The sequence below is a fragment of the Pezoporus wallicus genome, unplaced genomic scaffold (genome assembly GCF_028554395.1).
Source record: "Pezoporus wallicus isolate ANWC-B61680 ecotype Strahan unplaced genomic scaffold, APGP_CSIRO_Pwel_v1 scaffold_6885, whole genome shotgun sequence".
In the NCBI taxonomy this organism is placed as follows: domain Eukaryota; kingdom Metazoa; phylum Chordata; class Aves; order Psittaciformes; family Psittacidae; genus Pezoporus; species Pezoporus wallicus.
Genome location: NW_026638858.1, coordinates 2,088,175 through 2,107,959, shown reverse-complemented (window position 1 = coordinate 2,107,959; position 19,785 = coordinate 2,088,175). Strand labels below are relative to the sequence as shown.

The following is a 19,785-nucleotide window of genomic DNA, read 5'->3' as shown; positions in this document are numbered from 1 at the left end:
TTTGCACTGCGGCAGCTCAGTCTAGGGGAGGGGCCGCTTCATAGCTCTGAAGTAAAACCTGTTTGGTCAGTGTGCATGTGAAGGCATGCATAGGAAATGGACACAGGGCTACAGAAAGACACTAACAAGTGGTTTGTCACAGGTACTTGCCCCTGCTCAAGTTACATGCCTGCATTTCAAACAGTCATGGAAGTAAAAGCATGAAGATCTTGCCTTTGAAGAAGGCTCAACATACCCCTGAGAAAGCACTGAGTGGATTGAAAAAAAATAACAGCTCTTTTTCAGTATGCTAAATGAGAGATTGTATATTTACTAGAAAAACCTTGGCATTTTATAGGGCAATTCTTGACACTTGGTCACAGTCAAGATGTTACACATGAGAACCACAACATACCTACAGCAGTAATGTCTTGGGTCTTCGATGCGCTTGCCAGTCCTGCCTGTGATGCACATGGAACACACACTTATGTAGGCACAGCCACAAAAAACTGCATAGGACAAGTAACCGGCTTGTAATCTCCCAAAAACTCATTACAAAAAGCATAGCCAGCTTTCACACTTTGATTTTCTGATTAAAAAAAAAGGCTTAAATGCATTCACTTACCCATTTGATTTGAATCTCACACTTCAATAGTGTAAAACTTAAAGCATCTTACAAAACCCAACATGATCATACGATCTTGAGAGTAATCCTCTCCTACAAATTCAGGACAGATTTGGACAAAAAGTGTCCGGATAACACAATTTAAGGTTAAGAATAAGACATACTTTTTTCAGGCACTGCACTAACATATGCTGGAAGCACACTGGTCTAGTTTAATAATGAACTATTGGTTTAAAAAGGCTTATATACATAGGATTACTGGTTTTGTATCACATCCCTTGTTTCCAAGTAACGTTTCTTCAAATCAAGCTAGACACTGAGAGAAATCATGATAGTAGTGAAGAACCTCAAAGAAAACCCAAAAGAGTAAAATTTATGGAAAATGTCACTACTCCATACAAAAATAATATAACACAGAACTGCTGGAATTATGATCAGAAGTCTCCTTTTCAGGCTCAGAATATTTGAAAGCAATTTTTTTTAAAGCCTCTCCTGGAAGCATACAGAGATCATGAAAACTGCCTTCTAAATTATGGCTAGATTATCACTTACAGTACGCAAGTATTTTTATTATGCTTGTACTGCTGTAAACCCTGGTTAAGAGGCGGTCACGGATTATATCTTGAGAAAGAAACAATGAAATAAATGAAACTTCCAGAACCCAAATCTCATCTGATCAAGGAAAAAGGAAGAAAAAAAAAAAAACACCAAAAAACCCCATAAAATGATGCACAGTGGAAGAGCCCTGAGTTTAAGCCAATCATGGAGACAACAGACATGAATTTAAAAATAAAACCATTAAGCGCACATTTGTCATTAAGCAACACTGCTGCAGGTAAGGCTTTTCTGATGCTGCCCTGCTTAAAACCCCCATTTTCCCTAGAATTTCTTCTATAGCTGGATTTATACCTTTTCCCCCACGGTCCATTACAACTCTTGAGTGGATGTTTATTTACTAGGAAACAAAGGAAAGCACTGGCTGACAGAAGAGCTTTGCTGTTCTGGTTAGACAAGATTGCTATTTGTAATGTTTAATAATGCAGTAAGAAAATTAGCCTTGTCTGCTCTCAAGCATGAAAAAGACACACTTAAGGTACTGGACAGGAACTGAGGAGAGGACACTATGTGTCTACCAAGAGAGTTCTTCATGAACTTTACTAAAGATCTACCCCAATTCCACAGCCAAAAAAGAGAAACATTACTATAATTATATTTTGTATGCCTTGTTTTCCATACTAGTCCTCAATTATGTGCTTCCAGGACTTTGTCCGTATCACTACACACTGAGACTAGGATCCATGAGTGATCATGTCATGCTATCATAATTCTTCCTCAGCTATTTAGAAATACCATTACCACAAACATGGCAAAGCCGTGTTTTTCAAATGCTTGTCGAAGTTGCAATGTTACTGTGAGGATGCACAGGCAGGTGAGTGCCAGAGGAGGCACTCTGTGGGAACAGAGGAGACGAAGTATGACTCCAGACTTCGCAAAAGTGCAGCTCAGCCAGTACTTCTTCTAAGGTGCAAGTGAAATTGAGCCCATCTATAAAGCAAAGTAAATATATATCAAATTCTGTATGTCAAACCTTACCTAAATACGCTACCTGAAATATTCTTTATTCTCTAGGCTTATTGTGTGGAGGAGAAAACGAATACTACATTCAACCTGCATCCTGAGCTACTTCTGCACTTTGAAAGTACATCAAGGAAATGTGCCCCAATAGACAGTAAGTGAACCTTTCTCTTTCGATATTCTGCTCTCGGAATGATTTGAAACCAGGGAAAATACACTGTGTTCCATGCAAATAGCAACTTCCCTGTATAATTATAGCACATTTTGCTGAGAATTGCATCATGACCAGAATACTACCAAGAGGACAAACATTTAACCACTATTCTTAGTTTGTTAGAAAATATTTCCCACATTACCTAAACAGCTCTGCACCCACACATGGCTGCACCAATCTTTTCACTGTTTTTGCTTCAGCAAAAGAACAGTTATTTTTACTTTCAGTAGCTTTATTTTTGTTAGTGTTATGAACCAGGCAGTAACTTTTCTCCTTCAGCTTTCTTCACTATTATTCTTACCCTGTATTTACCACAGCTGCTTTAACTTTCTGTAAGGCAAGACAATAAAACAAAAAGAAAAGTATGCTGATTCCAAAATACCCTTAAATCTTCAGTAAAGGAGTTAACTTCTAAATGTCTATTCAACAGGAGTGTTGAGGAGTTTCTCCTGATGTTTTCATAAAATGTATAGGTGCAGACCTGACAAAAGAAGAAACACTATGTATTTCTAGATTGCATACATTAACCAGAAGCATCAGGGACAAAACATCATTATTGAAAATATCACCTAAACTTTACAAGCTCTTCCATATGTTGGCCGGAAGTATGAGCCACGCACAATTCTTCTGAGCAGATGCAGTCTTACGTTGTTTTACTTGTAGATGCACCTGTCAAAGAGTCAGCCAGCTCAGGCTAACTACACATGAGGAGCGGTCACGTTAAAAGAAGACACAGAACAGCCAAGAAGAAATTAAGCACTCAAAAGCTAACCTTGGTATATTGATTTGCACTCTGTATGCAAGCTTCTGTTTATACTTCAGAATTCAGTTTTTCATTTCTGTGGCTGGAAGTGATAAAATACAGAATACACATTCTGCTCCCCGGTGCCCTCCTACATGCTCAGTGCTAAATCTAAAGGAATGTACGAATGCTGTTAAGGATCCAGTTCCAGCCTTTCCAACCCAACCAGGCTGTTAGACAGTATGCAAAAAACTGATCAGCTTCAAAAGAATTTATGCGTGTGTTACAATGCTATATTATAATGGAAATTAAAAGGTTGAATCTTAATCTCTTCGAGAATCATGATCAATATGATGAAGCTTCCCCAGGGGGCCAGGAAAGACAGGGGATGGGGGAACATTATTTTAGCTCTAAAGGGCAGAAGAAAATCTTCCTTTTCCTCTCAGTACAATGAACACATGGACAACTAAATACAAATTTTGAAAAAATCCTTTTATCGTAAGAGTACAGTTGTTGCTTTTAATGACAGAACATTCAAACCACATTGCTACTGCTGTTCCTGAAAGGAATACTTTTTTCTACAAATTAGGCTTTGCTTTGTTTGCCTATACAAGTGTTCATGTATATTTCGAACCTGACTACAGCTACACTGCTAGCACTACTGTCTAGCAATTCCTGTATGAAGTATTGTCTTGCCTGCCTTTCCCTGTGACCAAATTTATAAAGAAACTGATAAAAATCCACTTAATTGAAGTCAATACCGTTATCTATCACAATCTGCGCGCATGTTAAAACACGGAATAAACACAGAAAGTGAAGTTCTGCTATCCATCAGCTGGGCAGCGACAAGACACCCCCTGCCATGTAATCCCAGGCCTCTCAATAGCCTTCAGCACTGAACAAAAAACTGTTTACTTCCTATCCCAAAAGAACAGGGACAAGAAACTATATTTCATCATCCAAGAATTCATTAAGTCCTTTAGGAAAAAAGCTTCCTCAGACAAAACTATACCTATTAAACAGCTGATTGGAGAAGGAATAAATTGGCATGGATTCAGCTGTTAACAACATGCAGGTAACACACAATTCCTCTTATCTTTTACCCCGTATGATACTATTGCTTTGTCTTCACCAATAATGATTTGTTGGGGGACAGCAGTTTTAAAGACAAGACAAAATACGTAATACTTACCACACCTTAAAATTTACACAGATACAAGATCTGCCGCGTAGATACAGCCAGCATTGCACACCCCTTCCTGAGGTTGAATTCATCTGTTATTAACCTTGTAGATAAACTAAACAGTTGTGTCCCCACTTTGGCTTTCATAGCTTATATATTTTAATTATTTCACAATGAAAACGTGCTTTTTTGATCTAAGAAGATATTTTGCCTACACAACTACAGCACGCTAGCAAAGAACGGCTGCTACTGTAGACACAGCATTTCCTACGAAACCTGTGTTTTGCACACACATTTGGAAAGTCACCCCTCACCCACGCTTCCGAGCTGTCCAAGTAAAACAAGCTGTACTGGTAAAAATCCCACATTTTGCCTATAACTTCACTTGACTTGCTTCCAGTGCAGGTGTACTCTCAAAAACCTTCTTCATAGCCCAACCAACACCACCAGAAGGCATTTGGAGCAGAGACAAAACGTATGTGAGTAACGCCCTACTATTCCACTGGGTGATTCACACATTTCCTCCTGTGGCAAGCTGGGCTTGCACACCACAGCACCTACCTAATGCTTCCCTGAAAAGCCTGATTTACTGGGACTGCACAAATCAAAGACACGGCATGTGCAGCGGACAATGCAGCCACCTACCTCCTGCTCAGGAGTCCATAGAAGACAGCAGCCAAGGCAGGGTAGATACCCATGTCCAGAGCTCCTTTCCAGGGGCCCTCGGGGCACCAGGGGCAATAAGGTGCAGGCCACAGAACAAGGTACCAGACCTTTGGTACCCAGAGATGCTTGGGTACACCGTACGCCAGCACACCACAATAACCAGTGCTGTAGTCTCTGGAGTCAGAACTAGCATTTGGTTCTTGTCTGCCTTCCATCTAGTTACCCTTGTAGTGAACCCAAAGCTTAATTAGCCTAAAGCACACCTTCCAGAAAGGCATCTGGTTTTAACTTGTGCATCTGACAAGAAAGAAAAATCAGTTATTCTGCTCAGCAGTTTGTTCCAATGACTGATCCCATCCATTGTTAAAAATCATATCCTTTGAATGTTTGAAATCTTCTAGCTTTAACATCCATTTATGCTTCCAGTTATGATTGTTATCCCTTCTCTGCTAGATTATAGCTTTCTTCTTCCCCCCTCTTTTAACTTCATTAGCAAGATATTATATTCACCTCTTGACCACCTTCTGAGAAACTAAAAAAAATATCTCCTTCTGCCTCATTATTAGAAATCTTTTTTTCCAGTCTTTAAATACTGCAGGTCTTTTCTGCCTTTCTGATTCAGAAGCAATCTAAGAGCCTACTCAAAACAACGTAAAAGCACAACTGATCAAAAGATCTGGAGCTGTTCTTAAAAGTTTTAATAGAGGTGCACAAGCACACAGGACTTAAATTTGCTGGGGAAGGAAGATCCAGTTAAAGGACCATTTTTCATTTAATAACGTTGCAAGGTTAACATGCTTAAGTTTCTAACATTTAGAAATACAGAGAATATCTACATCCTAAGACAAGAGAGGTATGTTAATTCTCAGTATTTGAGCTTGGAAAGAAAAAGCTGTAAAATACATTTACTTACACTCTCTAGACAGAAGAGCTATAGATATAATATAGCACTTGTTTTATAAATATTTAATCAGCTTAGTAACAATTAGGATCTTTTCATCCCACACAGGTTGTGCTACCCTTGATAAAGAAACCTCAAGGGTAAAAAAAACACCCCAACAACTTGTTTTTCTTGCAATGCATTTTCTTCACTTTCACACTCACAGCCATGGAGGAGGGGAGGGGAGGGGAGGGGAGGGAAGGGAAGGAGGCCACTCCATGATCATTCAAAATTAGGTTGGAAGAAACAAATGCAGAGCACATGGCCAAAACATTATGTCTTTATGCTTCCACATAAAACTAGCTCCTTATCACTGCATTGCTTCCACTGTAATCCTTGCATACCCTTGAGCAAAGAGCAGTATTGATTCAAGTCAAATTATCTGACCCAAGAGAGTGTAGAAAGGAGGAGAGAAGATGACGCAGCCTAAAACGTGAATGAGTATGTTTAATCACCTGCTAGTATGACTATGAGTGCGGAAAAACTGCTCAGTTCCACTTCACTCTCCGCTGTCTCCAATGCTTTCTTTATTCTCCCTCCCCGTACTCAAAAAGCACAAATGCAACCTCTCATCCTTTACAAGTAACATACTCAGCAATGAAAGACCCCAAAATAAGTTGTCCCCCTGTCTCCCTCAATACTGTCCTTGGTCTTCCTTGAACAATGCTACTAACAAACAGAACTTGGAGAAAAGATACCCATCCATACCTGAACTCACTGAAAAACATCAGCCACCCATCTCCAATAAACACACTCAAGAACTGTTGGGTTGCCTGATGGATGAGGCCCAAAGCTTAACAGATTGCCATTCTGCAAGTAAGAACTTGCAGACATTTCCCAGCTTCACCATGTTACACCTCTACTGAAAGTTAAAGCTGCAGTTTACCCTCTTTGGGGCTTCATTTACTGCCTTACTTCTAATGCCAGACAATCAACTGAATGAAACTTGAAAGCCCATGCTCTCTCACGATGCAACAAAGGAAGCCACACTGTCCTCCTCTAGTGTACACATCTGCTTTTGTACCACAACTGCTGTTAACAGATTATTGCTTGAGAAAAACAGACTGGCAATGAGAAACACATCAGTAGTTTGGCGTTCTACTTGTGTAACCTTTCACAAACAGCCTGGCGTTTGTTTCCATAAAGGCACCAAATGTCTGCTCTGTGCAAATAAATATGTTAGATGATCCAAAGGCTGCAATGTTGTTCAAAAATTGGCTGAATGGATACAGAGAACTGAAACTGGACTGGCATTAAGATATTTGAAACTCCTAAGTGATTTCTTTTTTTCTGAATTTCTAAATACCCACATAACAGAAAACTAATATTTAAATACTGCTTCTGCATTCAACAAATAGAGGTCGTCAATCCCTCTTACCAGTGTTCTTTAGTAGTCTACCAACACAAAATGCCACTTGGATCTTCTGAAATCCTTTGAGGGCATCTTTGGTGACACAGCTAAGTCACTCTATTAGCTAGCCTCCTCAGAGAGGTTATTGGATTATTCCCATTCATGGTCCCCTGCCCAAACCAACTGGAAACGGTGCATTTTCACAGCATTTGTTTTCTGAAAATTTAACCCTGTGACTCAGCTCACCATGGAGCAATTTCAGAAGCACTCGATATGAGAGAAACAGCAGAAACCCAGCTATGGATAGGAAGTCTCTTTCGGGGAGGTTTGCCACGGCAGTGGCTTAGCTGTACTGATGAAGAGCATGCTTATGCTAACAGGTTACCGCATGCACTTGCTAAGAACAATGCTCAATGTGTGCAACTACGCCAGTTCCCATAAGTGAGAGCGATAAGACTGTACACAGAGAAAAATTACACATAGCTGCTTGTTCCATTGTTCCATGCTGTCAGGACATGGTGTTTAATACTGCTGTGGAAGGAAGTCAGAAATGCTCCAGAACACAGGAAAACACTTCAAGAAACGGGAGGCTCAGACTTGAAACTGGAGAGGAGCAATCCAAGTGAGCTGTTCAGCACACACAGACAGGTGTCAGAAAACAGCTCAAGGACCATGGTCGTAGATTACCAGAAGGCGATAATCTCCTCCCAGTCTTGTAGTTTTCTGACCACACTTTGAAGGACTACACTAAGCGATAACAATAAATAAAATCAAGCCTGAGCATTATGTCTGGATCTTGAAGCTCATTTGAAGCATACATGTTGGGCAAATAGAATCCTAAGGTGAAATTAAGCATACAATTAAAGAAATAGCTTATAATTTTTTTTTTTAATTGTCAGAGATGGATCTATTTTGAAATTGCATTGCTGTATTTCAACATGTACTTGCAGGGGAACAGATGAAGTGCAATTATTTTTTCAAGAACACGACAATGAAAATATTTAACCTGTATTGCAATATAATCTGCAACACAAACTGCCTCAATCATTATCACACTCATGCTATAGAGCAAATTTGTTATGATAAACTATCCTGTGCATACAGAAGTAGGAATTCACACTTATTTCCCAGTGAAAGTCATGGCAGGGAATTTGAAAACTTATTACTGTGTCCAGATTTTTTTAATATATATATATATATATATAAAATATCAAAAGCTCAATTTATTGTCTACTAATTTTCTTCAAAACAGTAAGGAACTTTCTCCCTCACACCAAAGGGAGCACTTCAGAAGTACTATAGCCAGAATGCATGCTGGTAGACAAAGCAAAAGCAGTGAACTTACACACAACATAACTCCCAGAGCATTAAAAAAGGGAACTGATAACTCTACAACCACTTTCTGAAAAACATAAACCGCTGCTTTTTAGTTCTTGAACCATTTTTAGGACACCTGTTATTTATTCATAGACCTCTCTAATACACAGAGACATACTACTACATGTCCTGTTAGATTCTGAGTGTTGCAATTGCACTATTGATCATGTACTGAATTATTAACTAAGTTCTCCCACAGAGAGCAAAAGTATGGTTTTTTTTTCCTTAAAAGGAGAGCATAAAGCAGACATGAACTCAACTTGTTTGAAGCTGCCTCTATGAAAATAAAGTTTGTTTTTGTATCTGCACCAGTGGAGCTGAAAGCACAGCAGTCCCCATTTGTACCATCTTAACTCAGGATGCTTAAATATGAATAATGTCCAAGTTTTAAGGTGGGAAAAGGCTGAAGCTACTCTTGTTCACATAACACAGGACAGAATTAGAATAACCATCAAAACCTAAATGAATAGACTTGGTCTTGGAGGAACCACACCTGTGCTGATACATCATCTAAGTCAAAAGAAAAACAAAGGACAAAAAAAAAAACAAATAATAATTAAAAAAATTCTATGGAGACAGGCTGAGAGAGCTGGGGTTGTTCAGCCTGGAGAAGAGGAGGCCCAGGGGAGACCTTAGAGCAGCTCCAGTGCCTAAAGGAGGCCTACAGGGAGTATGGAAAGGGTATGTAGGGATAGGACAAGAAGGGATGGTTTTAAACTGAAAGAGGGTAGATTTAGATTAGCTACAAGAAGAAATCCTTTATTGTGAGGGTGGTGAGGCACTGGCACAGGTTGCCTGCCCAGAGAAGCTGTGGCTGCCCCATCCCTGGCAGTGTTCAAGGCCAGGTTTGACAGGCCTTTGAGCAACCTGGTCTAGTGGAAGGTGTCTTGGAATTATATGATCTTTGAGGTCCATTCCCAACTTAAACCATTCTGTGATGCTACAGTTCTGTTGCTCTTATCTGGTATGTTTTTTATTGTTGTCACATACTGATTAGCACTGCACTCGGGAAGAGATATGATTACTTTGCAAGTGGCAGAGGCACACATTCCCTGACACTGTATCTTCTGTTCCTTGCAAAACTCACTCTCCAAAGCTAAATATCTGTGACAAAAAATAAAACTGAAAACAAGGTGTCCTGGGTTCAGCAGTAGCAGTCATGTTTCTCCTTCGTGGTAGCTGGTGCAGTGCTGTGTTTTGACTTCCAGCCTGGGAACAGTGCTGGTGATACCGATGTTTTCGGTTGTTGCTAAGTGATGTTTACCCTGACCAAGGACTTTGTGAGGCTCATGCTCTGCCAGGGAGGAGGGGAAGCCGGGAGGAAGCGGAGACGGGGTGCCTGACCCAGGCTAGCCAAAGGGGTATTCCATACTACAGCACATCATGCCTGGGGAGGGGGGTAACTGGGAGTTACCTGGAAGGACACGGGCTGCTGGGCAGGACTCGCTTCTTGGCCGGTGGTATCGTATTCTCTTCCCTTGTTATTTTCTCTTATCATTGTTGTCGTTGGTGGTAGCGGTGGTGATTTGTGTTGTACATTGGTTGCTGGACTGTACTTGTCTCAACCCCTGGGAGTTGCACCCTTTCGATCTTCCTCCCCGTTCCTCCGGGAGCGGGGAAGGGGAGAGCCCCGGTGGGGGGAGGGGGCTCGACTGCTCTCAGGCCAACACCACTCACTGGGAGTGAGTGAACAAGCTGTCTGGCTAGGGTTTAAACCACGACACAAGGGGTTTGAGAAGAAATGCTGCAAGGACAGTATTTCTGCACTTCAAAGATCAGGTCAAAGTGACATAACAAAAACCACACATCCAGCTCTCTTTATCACTTTTCGGCCAGCTTCTTGCTCATAAAATTTTGGGTAAGTCCTGATGAGACAGACTGCAGTAGCAGTGTGCCATTTTGCCAAGGGTCAAACTAAGGAACTTGCTGTAGCCTTCAACTGTTAGCATACTCACATTTAGGCTGGCAGCTGATGTGGGTATGCAGTCACTGCCTGTCTTTTGTTTTTCAGAACAAGGAGAAAACACATTTTTCCCCTCCCTTGTCTGGGAAAACAGGAAGCAGATTCTTATAAAGGCTCTCCCACATACAGACTGGGCAGGAAAAAGGTGGAGTTTGGCAACATTAAGATTTGTTCTTCAAATGCAGACCAGTAATTATTCTAGGGTAAGCAACAGGATGGCTGGGCTTACTAATGTTTACTCACCCTGGTGCTGCTGTTTTCAAATGTATGTATATTTCATGCAGACTTACCTATAAATGTAAAAATCAGTTATTTTTACGTGAGTTTTCAGGTGGCTAGACCTTTGCAGTCTTTGTTTACCTTTACATAAAGGCAACAAATGCAAAGAAATATGACCTTTTAAATAACTGTACAAGTTAATTAGTTCTTAAGCACCTTATAAAGTGGCTAGACATTTTTATCCCTATTTTATAAATGAGACTATACTGTTTCAAGTGCCAATTAACTCCCCAGAGCACACGAAAACTTCCACACCTCCACCTCAGAAACTGCTAGTAGCAACATTGTCATTAGCTCAGGGGAAAAAAAGAAATCATTAGGACAAAAAAGTATGTGGGTTTTCTAGGAAAGTCAGTTACTAAGATGCTGGCTCAGAGCTACCTGTGACAGCTACCCAAAGAAAATCCTTTAATAACCGGATTGCTCCACGCACAAAGTTTGGTACATGATCCACCTTCACTGAAAGCACCCAACATCCAAACTGCTTAGTAGTGGAGTGCTTAGCTGGACAGGATTCAATCTCTTTCAAAAAGACATGTTTGAGCCACTGAGAAATTAAGATATTTTAGTGAATGGAATGAACCTGAAAAAAAAAAATCTGATTTCTTTCACTACCTTAATTTGCGCTTGTTGAGGTCAGACTGAACAGGCTTTCACACCTGGGGAACGGACACAAAAATAATCATAATCTGAAGTGCAGCAAGAGTCCTGAGAATATTACAAAACACAGCATTTAACCCCATGAAAATATTTAAGTATATGTAGTCAGTGTGGATCCTCTTCAGAGTGTTCTGTGAGCTGTCACTCATGACAAAAATCCCCTAACAAGCTCCTTGAAATCAAATTACAATGAAAAAAATTATTAAAATCCCCTCAGAAAAGTGCCTTGTTACTCTCTCAAGACTATCCTCATAATTAAAAGTGACTGAGAAAGCAAAGACTTATTTTCAAAAAGAATATGTTCAACACCTTTGAGTAATGTAGCTGCATGACCGCCATGCAATAAAGCTCCCAAGCCAATAAAACCTGACATGCACATAAAAATCAGTGTGGTGCTGTCAGCCACCTAACATTCAGCATTAGGATCTTTCCTGCCAATGCAGGATGCTTCATTAGCATCCATTGGCACAGGCATTTGCTGCTGTTCTGTCCCACACAGAACAAGTTAAAGAACTCACACTTCCTTTTAGCTGAGCTAGCAGCACTAAGAAAAGTGATGGTTCATCTTGCATCACTGGCAGCGCAGAGCTTTGGGAATGGAATATTTAAAAAGAAATCATTATCAGGGTTTGCTTTACTTTTCTTTCTTAGCATTAGAGCGGACCTTAATCAGAAGTCCCCTCAATACAGCTATGGGGAAAGAAGCCTCAATTTACATCATCATTACTGTAGGCATGGTTTGACAGCAGGTAAGGGAAGAAAATAAGCTCCCATTCTGTTTTAATAAAAAGCTTGAATTCACTGAAAAAATGCTTTTAAATTTACTATATTTAATGCATTTGTTCATTATGCTTTCACAGTAATATCCCACTAAAAGCTCTAGTACTCAGATCTTAGGGGAAAAGTAGAACTAAACTGTCCATTGCATATCAAGCTACTGAATCTCTAATTCACAGAAACTGATGTAAAAATTTACAGTTAATTTACTGCCACTAATTATTATTAATGAGCTATAAATTAGGATGTTAATAGCTCTGGTGTAGAACAGAAATTATATGGCTACTTTTGGTGGACACTTCTTAACCCTGCATATATACCACCTTCATTATAAGCCCTGACCACACTACATACTCTACAAAGCAGTTTAGTTAGAGGGAGGGAGATAGTACAGAAAGTGCCAAAAAAAGTGATTTGTTGTTCCCTATTCTGGCCCCAGGTTGTTAATGAAACAGTATCTTTGTAATACTCAAATCCTAATATGAACATTTATCATCCCCTGAGATTCTGTGTAAGAGCAAATTTGTGCCACAACATTTTTCTGTGTATTGAGGTGAGACGCTTCCAGTAAGTACACACAACATTATGGGGAGAGAAGAAAAATAATATGAGGGAGAAGCATATACACACACACACGCACGATCTGCAACATCATGTCTCTGCTTCTGGTATTTGTGAAGAAGTAACTGGTAGCTGCACAAAGATAACCTATGAGAATGACCATATATTTCTATAGGTTATTCTTTGATTTAAATACTTCCAAAAGACAGGAAACTAAGTGATCAGGGCAGTTTGGGCAGTAGATATTAAAATGAGGTCTTTCTATATCATAGCCTGAGATTTTTATTTCTTAACCACTTTTTCACATGAAAACAAAGATTTTTCCAACTAAAATATCATCTGGCATAAAAAACTACAGTTTTAGAACTGTATTACAAGATTACTCTATATATGCTATTGATCTGAGTAAGTGACTGATCAAGAGGTTACCCCCCCAAAAGCCATTTGACATTGCATGTAAATACTTTTCTGTATGTCATCTGCAGCACTGACCATGAAGAAGGCCCATTTCCAAATCCATATTTGGGAACAGCTCTATTAATATAACAACGACTCACAGAGCGAGTTCTAATGAAATCTTCTATTTGGAAGCATTACATTTATAATACTTTCTCCATATAAGGCTTACAGTTTAAATCTTTATTCATACATTGTTAATTAATATAAAAATACTTAAATTACTGTTGAATGCTCACACATGCAAAAAAAATCCCAAAGAAAACACATATGAGATCTTGTGATGTAGGACAAATGCGACCAGAACAGCCAGGCTGAACACAGAGGACAACAGTTACAAAAATAATACCCACATTCTCTATAAAAGAAACACCATTCCTGAAAGTGGAGATTAATGGAAAAGATTCAGAATTACAATTCTAGAAGTAGTTCAGTATTTTGAACCGTATTTCCATCTCCCTCCGCTTGGCAAACATACTGTAATCTTCTCATATACGGTGGACAATGACAGGGCATAAATAACACCAAAATGTCATAGAATTGCTGCAGATGGTAAGTTATTGTCACCAGACAGTGACAAGGAGACCACTGTCAGCCCTGCTGCTTGCTTTCAAGACCCTTGTGTTCATCATCAGTCTGCTTCTCCAGGTTCTGATGGCTCCCCATCCCTCTCCAAAGTTCCTACAGGAGAGGTAACAATAAGGAAAGGGGGGGGGCAGGGGAGTCTTTCTCAGCAAAGCACTGGGAGTACGGCAACCAGAACCTGCACTCACGAACCTCCAAGGCATAGAGCACAGAGCAGTGGTCAGCAACAGCCAGCAGTCCTTTCTGTCATCCCTGCACACACTGCAGTAACCCTCCTCTGAAAAATAACAAAATAAGGGACATTTTAATGACACCTGAGAAGCCACCTCACTTTGTAACTGAAGCATGAATGAAAATCACTGTCAGCTTCAGAAAATGGAGAGCAAGCTGTACTATATTACAAATGAGCACAAAGGGCTACAGCTGACGAAAAAGTACTAAGATCACCTTAAGTCAGACAGAGTTCAGTCAGCAGTGCTGGCGTTGCATCTTGGTTTACATTTTTTGACACCATATAGCATTCTGAAGAAGACTCTCCAAAAATGGATTCCCTATCCAACAAAAACTGAAGTGGAGAATCTACATTTTTGGCCTTAATCTGATAAATCTGTGCTGTGCTTTCCAAGGATAACAGTCTCTATTGCTACCCTTTAGATTTTCCCTTTTTTCATGTGATAGGGATGTGGTAATTTGGGAGGACTGTAAAGCAGTTCAAACAGCTGCTTCTCCTCAGATAAGGTATTTGGGTGTTCATATTATTCTGTCTGCCAGATGAGCTATTTCAACAAGCTTTCACAAGCTGTTGGTCACATCCCTTACTGCTAGTTTTCCTGCATTTGCAACTAAAAAAGCCTTCTGAAGCAGGCTCACTATCCTTTTCCCAGTTTGCACTTTTGGGGGCAAAACAAACAAGATAGAACTTTTTCTCCTTCGCTTGCTTTGCATCAGTACAAGATGGAAGCACACAAGAAAAAGAAATGCTTTTTCAATTTCAGTGCTTGGCTCAAAATCAACAGTCATTAGTTTAAAGCAGTGGTTTGGAGCAGAGGAAACAGATCGTGGGGCCAACAATATTTTTATCAGTCTGCTGAGCATACAACTAATCATTAAGATGTTCCTAAGTATGTTGTCTCAAATTTGAATTATTTCAAGGCATCAGTTACTTCTGCCTTTGATCATATATAAATGCCTTCATGTACACATAGCCCTGAGATGAATGGAGAAAGAAGGGGAAAAAAAGTCTCTGTGCAGAGCAGAACTCAAAGAGCATTTTCAGAAGGGCAAGGGCAACACTGAGCAGGAGAAGGGAGATGTCAAACTGTTTGAATTCTCAGTTGGAACACCAACATCACAAGGTAAACACAAACTTCTCATGACTTAGCAAGTGCTCCTCAGCAGCACAGGCACTGACTGAGATGCTGGCTGCAAAATGCATTTTCAAAGCTTTCACCCCTGCCAGATTTCAGAATGCATGATCTGGCTATGTTCCTTTGGCACTAAAAAGTATCCCAGGAAAACATGCCGTGCAGCAGTTATTCAGCAGTGCAAAGTCAGGTACAGTAATGATGGTAAGTTAAAAAATAATTAATGTTTAAACATTTTACTTTGTGCTATATATCCGTTTCAATAAATAACCTCTTGTCCAGTTGCCATTACCATGAGTTTGGGATGGCCACTATGCAGGAGTTGGAGAGGTCATTGCTTAGTTTTAAGTCATTTTCAGATAGCTGACAAGTTTCTAAACCTGCACTGGTTTAGAAAACACTGCAGAGCTGCATGGCCTTGTCAAAATTGCCATGCCAAGCAGAAGAGAGCGATGAGGCATCATGTTGGCTCACTGATCAGGGTCATCAGAAATCCCAATTCGGGTGCAATTTTATACTGATAAACAGTCTACTAGGTAAACTGTGATATTTAAAGCAAGGCCAGCAAGTTGCCAGCTGTCCAAAAGAGCTCTTCACTTCTAAAACTGCACACAGCAGCAAAGCTTTCCTACAGTGGGCATGTCCATTGCAAATGTAAACCAGCACAGGCACAGATCTGCATCACCACAAATGTTATAGGAATTTGTAGGCACATATATTATGATTCTAAAAGGCACAGGAAGCTTGGATCACACCACCAAAGTTCAAGCTGTGTATTTGTTTTGGGTGCATTGAGGTCATATCTTGTGAAGTGCATGCTTTGGATTTACACCCTTCCTTAACTCATTAGAGGAAAAAGAGGAAATAGATGCCTAATAAACATGTCTAATATTTGACACATTACCAATGCGCAAAGACTTATACTGTCAGTAATTCCAAACGCTAAAGGGACAAGACACCAAAAAAAAAAAAAACCCAACCCCAAAACCCACAAAAACACAGACACATTTACAAAGAGAAAAGAAAATGATGCTGAAAAGATTACAGTGCCAGTGCATTTTTCACTGTCAAACATAGCACCAAGCAAATAAAGGGATATCTCCCAAGTTAAGATGACCTTCAAAAGAGATTATTTATAAAAAGAAGCTTTGCAATGCAAAGAAATACAATCATATTCTAGGTGAGCAAGTAACAGCAAAGCTGACTTAACAACATTGTCAAAGAGATGCTGGCAGTTAAGATTTCTACCTCAGCTTCGCAAGATAAGGTAGGTCTCCTACATCAGTATCCTCTGACAAATCTCGGCACCAAATCCCTGTCTCCACAAACGTGTCACCATTACCCACTTCAAAAAGCAAGAGCAAACGTGCCCATGTCCAGTGAGACCTGCTGAAAGAATACCTATAAATCACTGTTTCTAAGTGAAACTCTGGATTTTAGTTGTGTTTACAGTTTATATTTGTACAGTTCTTACAGTAGTATCAACTGCTTTAGAGCAGAACAGAAGAAAGGCTAGGCAGGGGGAGATTTTCACTGGTATTAGGTTTGAAAACATTTTCAAGTATCTTAGCTCCACTTGCAGTCTTTCTCCCCCTTTATGAGTTTCTAAGTGCAATCAGAGCCTGATCAAATCATACCAAGAAAAAAAAATAATCATTGTGATGGCTCTTGCTACAGTTGTTTGCTTACAAGCAAAATTAAAAGCAAGAATCAAAATTTTCCTTAAAACTGGATCAAAAGCTGTAAGTGTCAAAGTCAGAACTATCAACAGGAAAAGTAAGCATCTTTTTGCAGAAGATGTAAAGGCATTCACATAACCCCTGTATCCTAGAGATGGGCTTCTGCAATCACTCTTTTTAATTGCCTCATCCAAGATACCAGAACCACCTAAAACAAAAACACCATCTAGAGCTTCATTAATCAATATGTGAGAACTTAAAAGATTTAGGCATAGTTTATTTACTTTTTAAGATCTGGATAAAGTACCTAAGTAGAAGTTGCCCTTTCAGAAGCTGAGGGTTTAAACAGAATTCTTGTTCTCCCTCACAGATTCTAAGTTACAACTTTAAATGTGAACTTACTGGAAGTTCAACAGCTCCAGTTTACAAAATAAAATTCAACACAGTTAGGAAGGTCAAAGTGACCTTTGAGGCAAAGAATCCCCTCCTATTGCTCCTGATACATAACCTTTTAACTTGTAACATTATTAAATATTTAGTGTGCCACCGCCTTGTCTGACTTGGAGTATACTCAAGTGATTTTATCACCATACTCTGCAGTTATATCTCTGAACACACTGATTATTTTGAAGTATGCACATTTGGCTGTACAAACTACCCACTTTTATTAAAAAAAAAAAAAAGCTGACAGAATTCATGCACTACACTGCAAAGACTAATGCTGCAGTAGCTATGTCCCTGCCATGTGCGTGTACCTGCTGCAGTTGCATTTGTATTTGCCCTCCAACATTCCATGCCAATCAGCTCCCCTTACCTCAACTGACCTGAGCAAGAGAGTGCTGCTCCACCTGTCAAGAGGAACACGCTGTCCCAAACAAAAACCCCTACAGATCAAAACAAGCCTTTCTGCTGACATGCCAGAAGTTTAGGCTAAACAGGAAAACACACTTGAAGCTCTTTTTCCATTACCTTGCATTATTAAACCATCTAGGGAAGAGATAAACATAAAAGGAATTTCTTTAATTAGATAAATTCACTCCTCAGCATCTGTTGTTTAATAGAGCAAAGCACATCAGCATGTTAGAATCAGATAATATTGGAGTCTCCCACAAACTCAGAAGTTGAAGCTTCTTTTCCATGCAAGCATCTAGGTGCCACTGGTTTTACTCACTGTAATATACCACTTCCAGCTAAATGCTTGCTGTAAAATATAATGCAGGTATGCACTGGGCCACAACAACTGAAATTCCTTTAAATTATTATACAGCATCCTGCAAGTTAGAACAAGGCAGAACAGATGCACAGGGTGATCTTGCACAACTTATTTCCCTGAAGTTCTATCCCATGCATTTATTTTTAATAAACCTCAAATCAATTAGAGATTGTGCTTCCCATAACTAAAATCTGAAAACTTTCTTTAGCATAAGCAATATCCATTATGCTTTGCATTTCAGCATAATTTCTTACTTGACTCTCTAAACTAAAATAATCTCTCAAAGGGTCAAAAACCTCTGCAAGAAAACCCAAGTTAATGCTAATATATTCTTAACCTCCATCTACTACAAACTCAATCCCACTGAGTGACAAACTTATCTTAAGCTTAAAAGCAAATACTGTAGGATGGTAACTTTCAATTATGTCTGATTTCAAATGCAATCAGATAATGAAACTTGTATCACAGTTATAAAAAAAAAAAGCCTAAGGATAAGGCAGGAATGTGTTAGCATCCATCTAGTTTGCCTTTAAAAACCTAATCCAAATCAAATTAAAAAAAATCAAAAACAAAAAATCAAAACAAACAAACAAAACCCACCCAAATTTAAACATTTTGGCAAAGCAAAGGACCCTTCCAAGTGGCACTGTGCAAGCCAGTGTAGGCAAAAAACAGTACAGACCATCTGAACAACACTGCCAAAGTTCTTCCTATCTGACATGCTTGGTCTGCTGTTTGCCTTTCTTATGCAGAGATTTACAACCAGGTGCACAATGGAGCATCAGTTTAAAGCAGCTAGGCAGTTTTGGGCTAGTCTGCACACTTACACTCTATATATCTGGGCTTTTCAGGAATGAAGCACTAAGCCATGAAGCACTAAGACAGTGAAGCACTGATCACAATGCTTACTCATTACAGAAGGTTAAAAGCAGCAGCAAAATAAAATGACACTGCAAGACAACTTTCTTCATTTGTCAAGTCACCTGACAGGCAGTTCAGATATGCTGTGCTGAGAAATAAAATTTACATCATATGAAGACACAAAAGAATCTGCTTTAGTAAAATCAAATGCAATTATTAAAAAAAAAATACTATCACCTGAAAATTCCCTATTTTTTGTTTGACAAAAATATTCCTTAAACAAGGAATATCTATCTAGTTATCTTATTTCCAGTAATGGTATATTTTCTGTTACTGAGAGAATTTAATAATCCTCTCATATTATTAAAGAATAATAATCTTTCTTTAATAAAAGATGGGGGGGAAACAACATAAACCCCCACAAAACCAGTATTTTCAAAACGACAAAACTAGTAAAGTAGCTCAGAGAAGTTTTAAGTATTTGAAACTAAACTTATTTTTTAGACTGACAAAATGTAAAATCATTTGTATTCCCTATCGGGGAGCATCACATTTAAGGAGTTGAGCTCTTGTTCTTACTAAAAGCATAGGATGTTTGCTTATAAAAAAATAATTACCACAGGCATTTCTTCGGGAATCACAAAGTTCCTAATGCTTTGTTGGTTTTACTGAGCAGATCCACCTCAATTTAACACACAGGCAACTCTAACCTGCCCCCAGAAAATGCATACACTT

The 19,785-nt window shown here is 39.3% G+C and overlaps 1 protein-coding gene across 3 annotated transcripts in view; it reads right to left on the bottom strand.

Moving 5' to 3' along the window:
- MOB2 (MOB kinase activator 2) overlaps positions 1 to 19,785 on the bottom strand; it is a 120,098-nt gene that overhangs the window by 41,399 nt on the left and 58,914 nt on the right. The gene's annotated exons all lie outside the window — the stretch shown is intronic.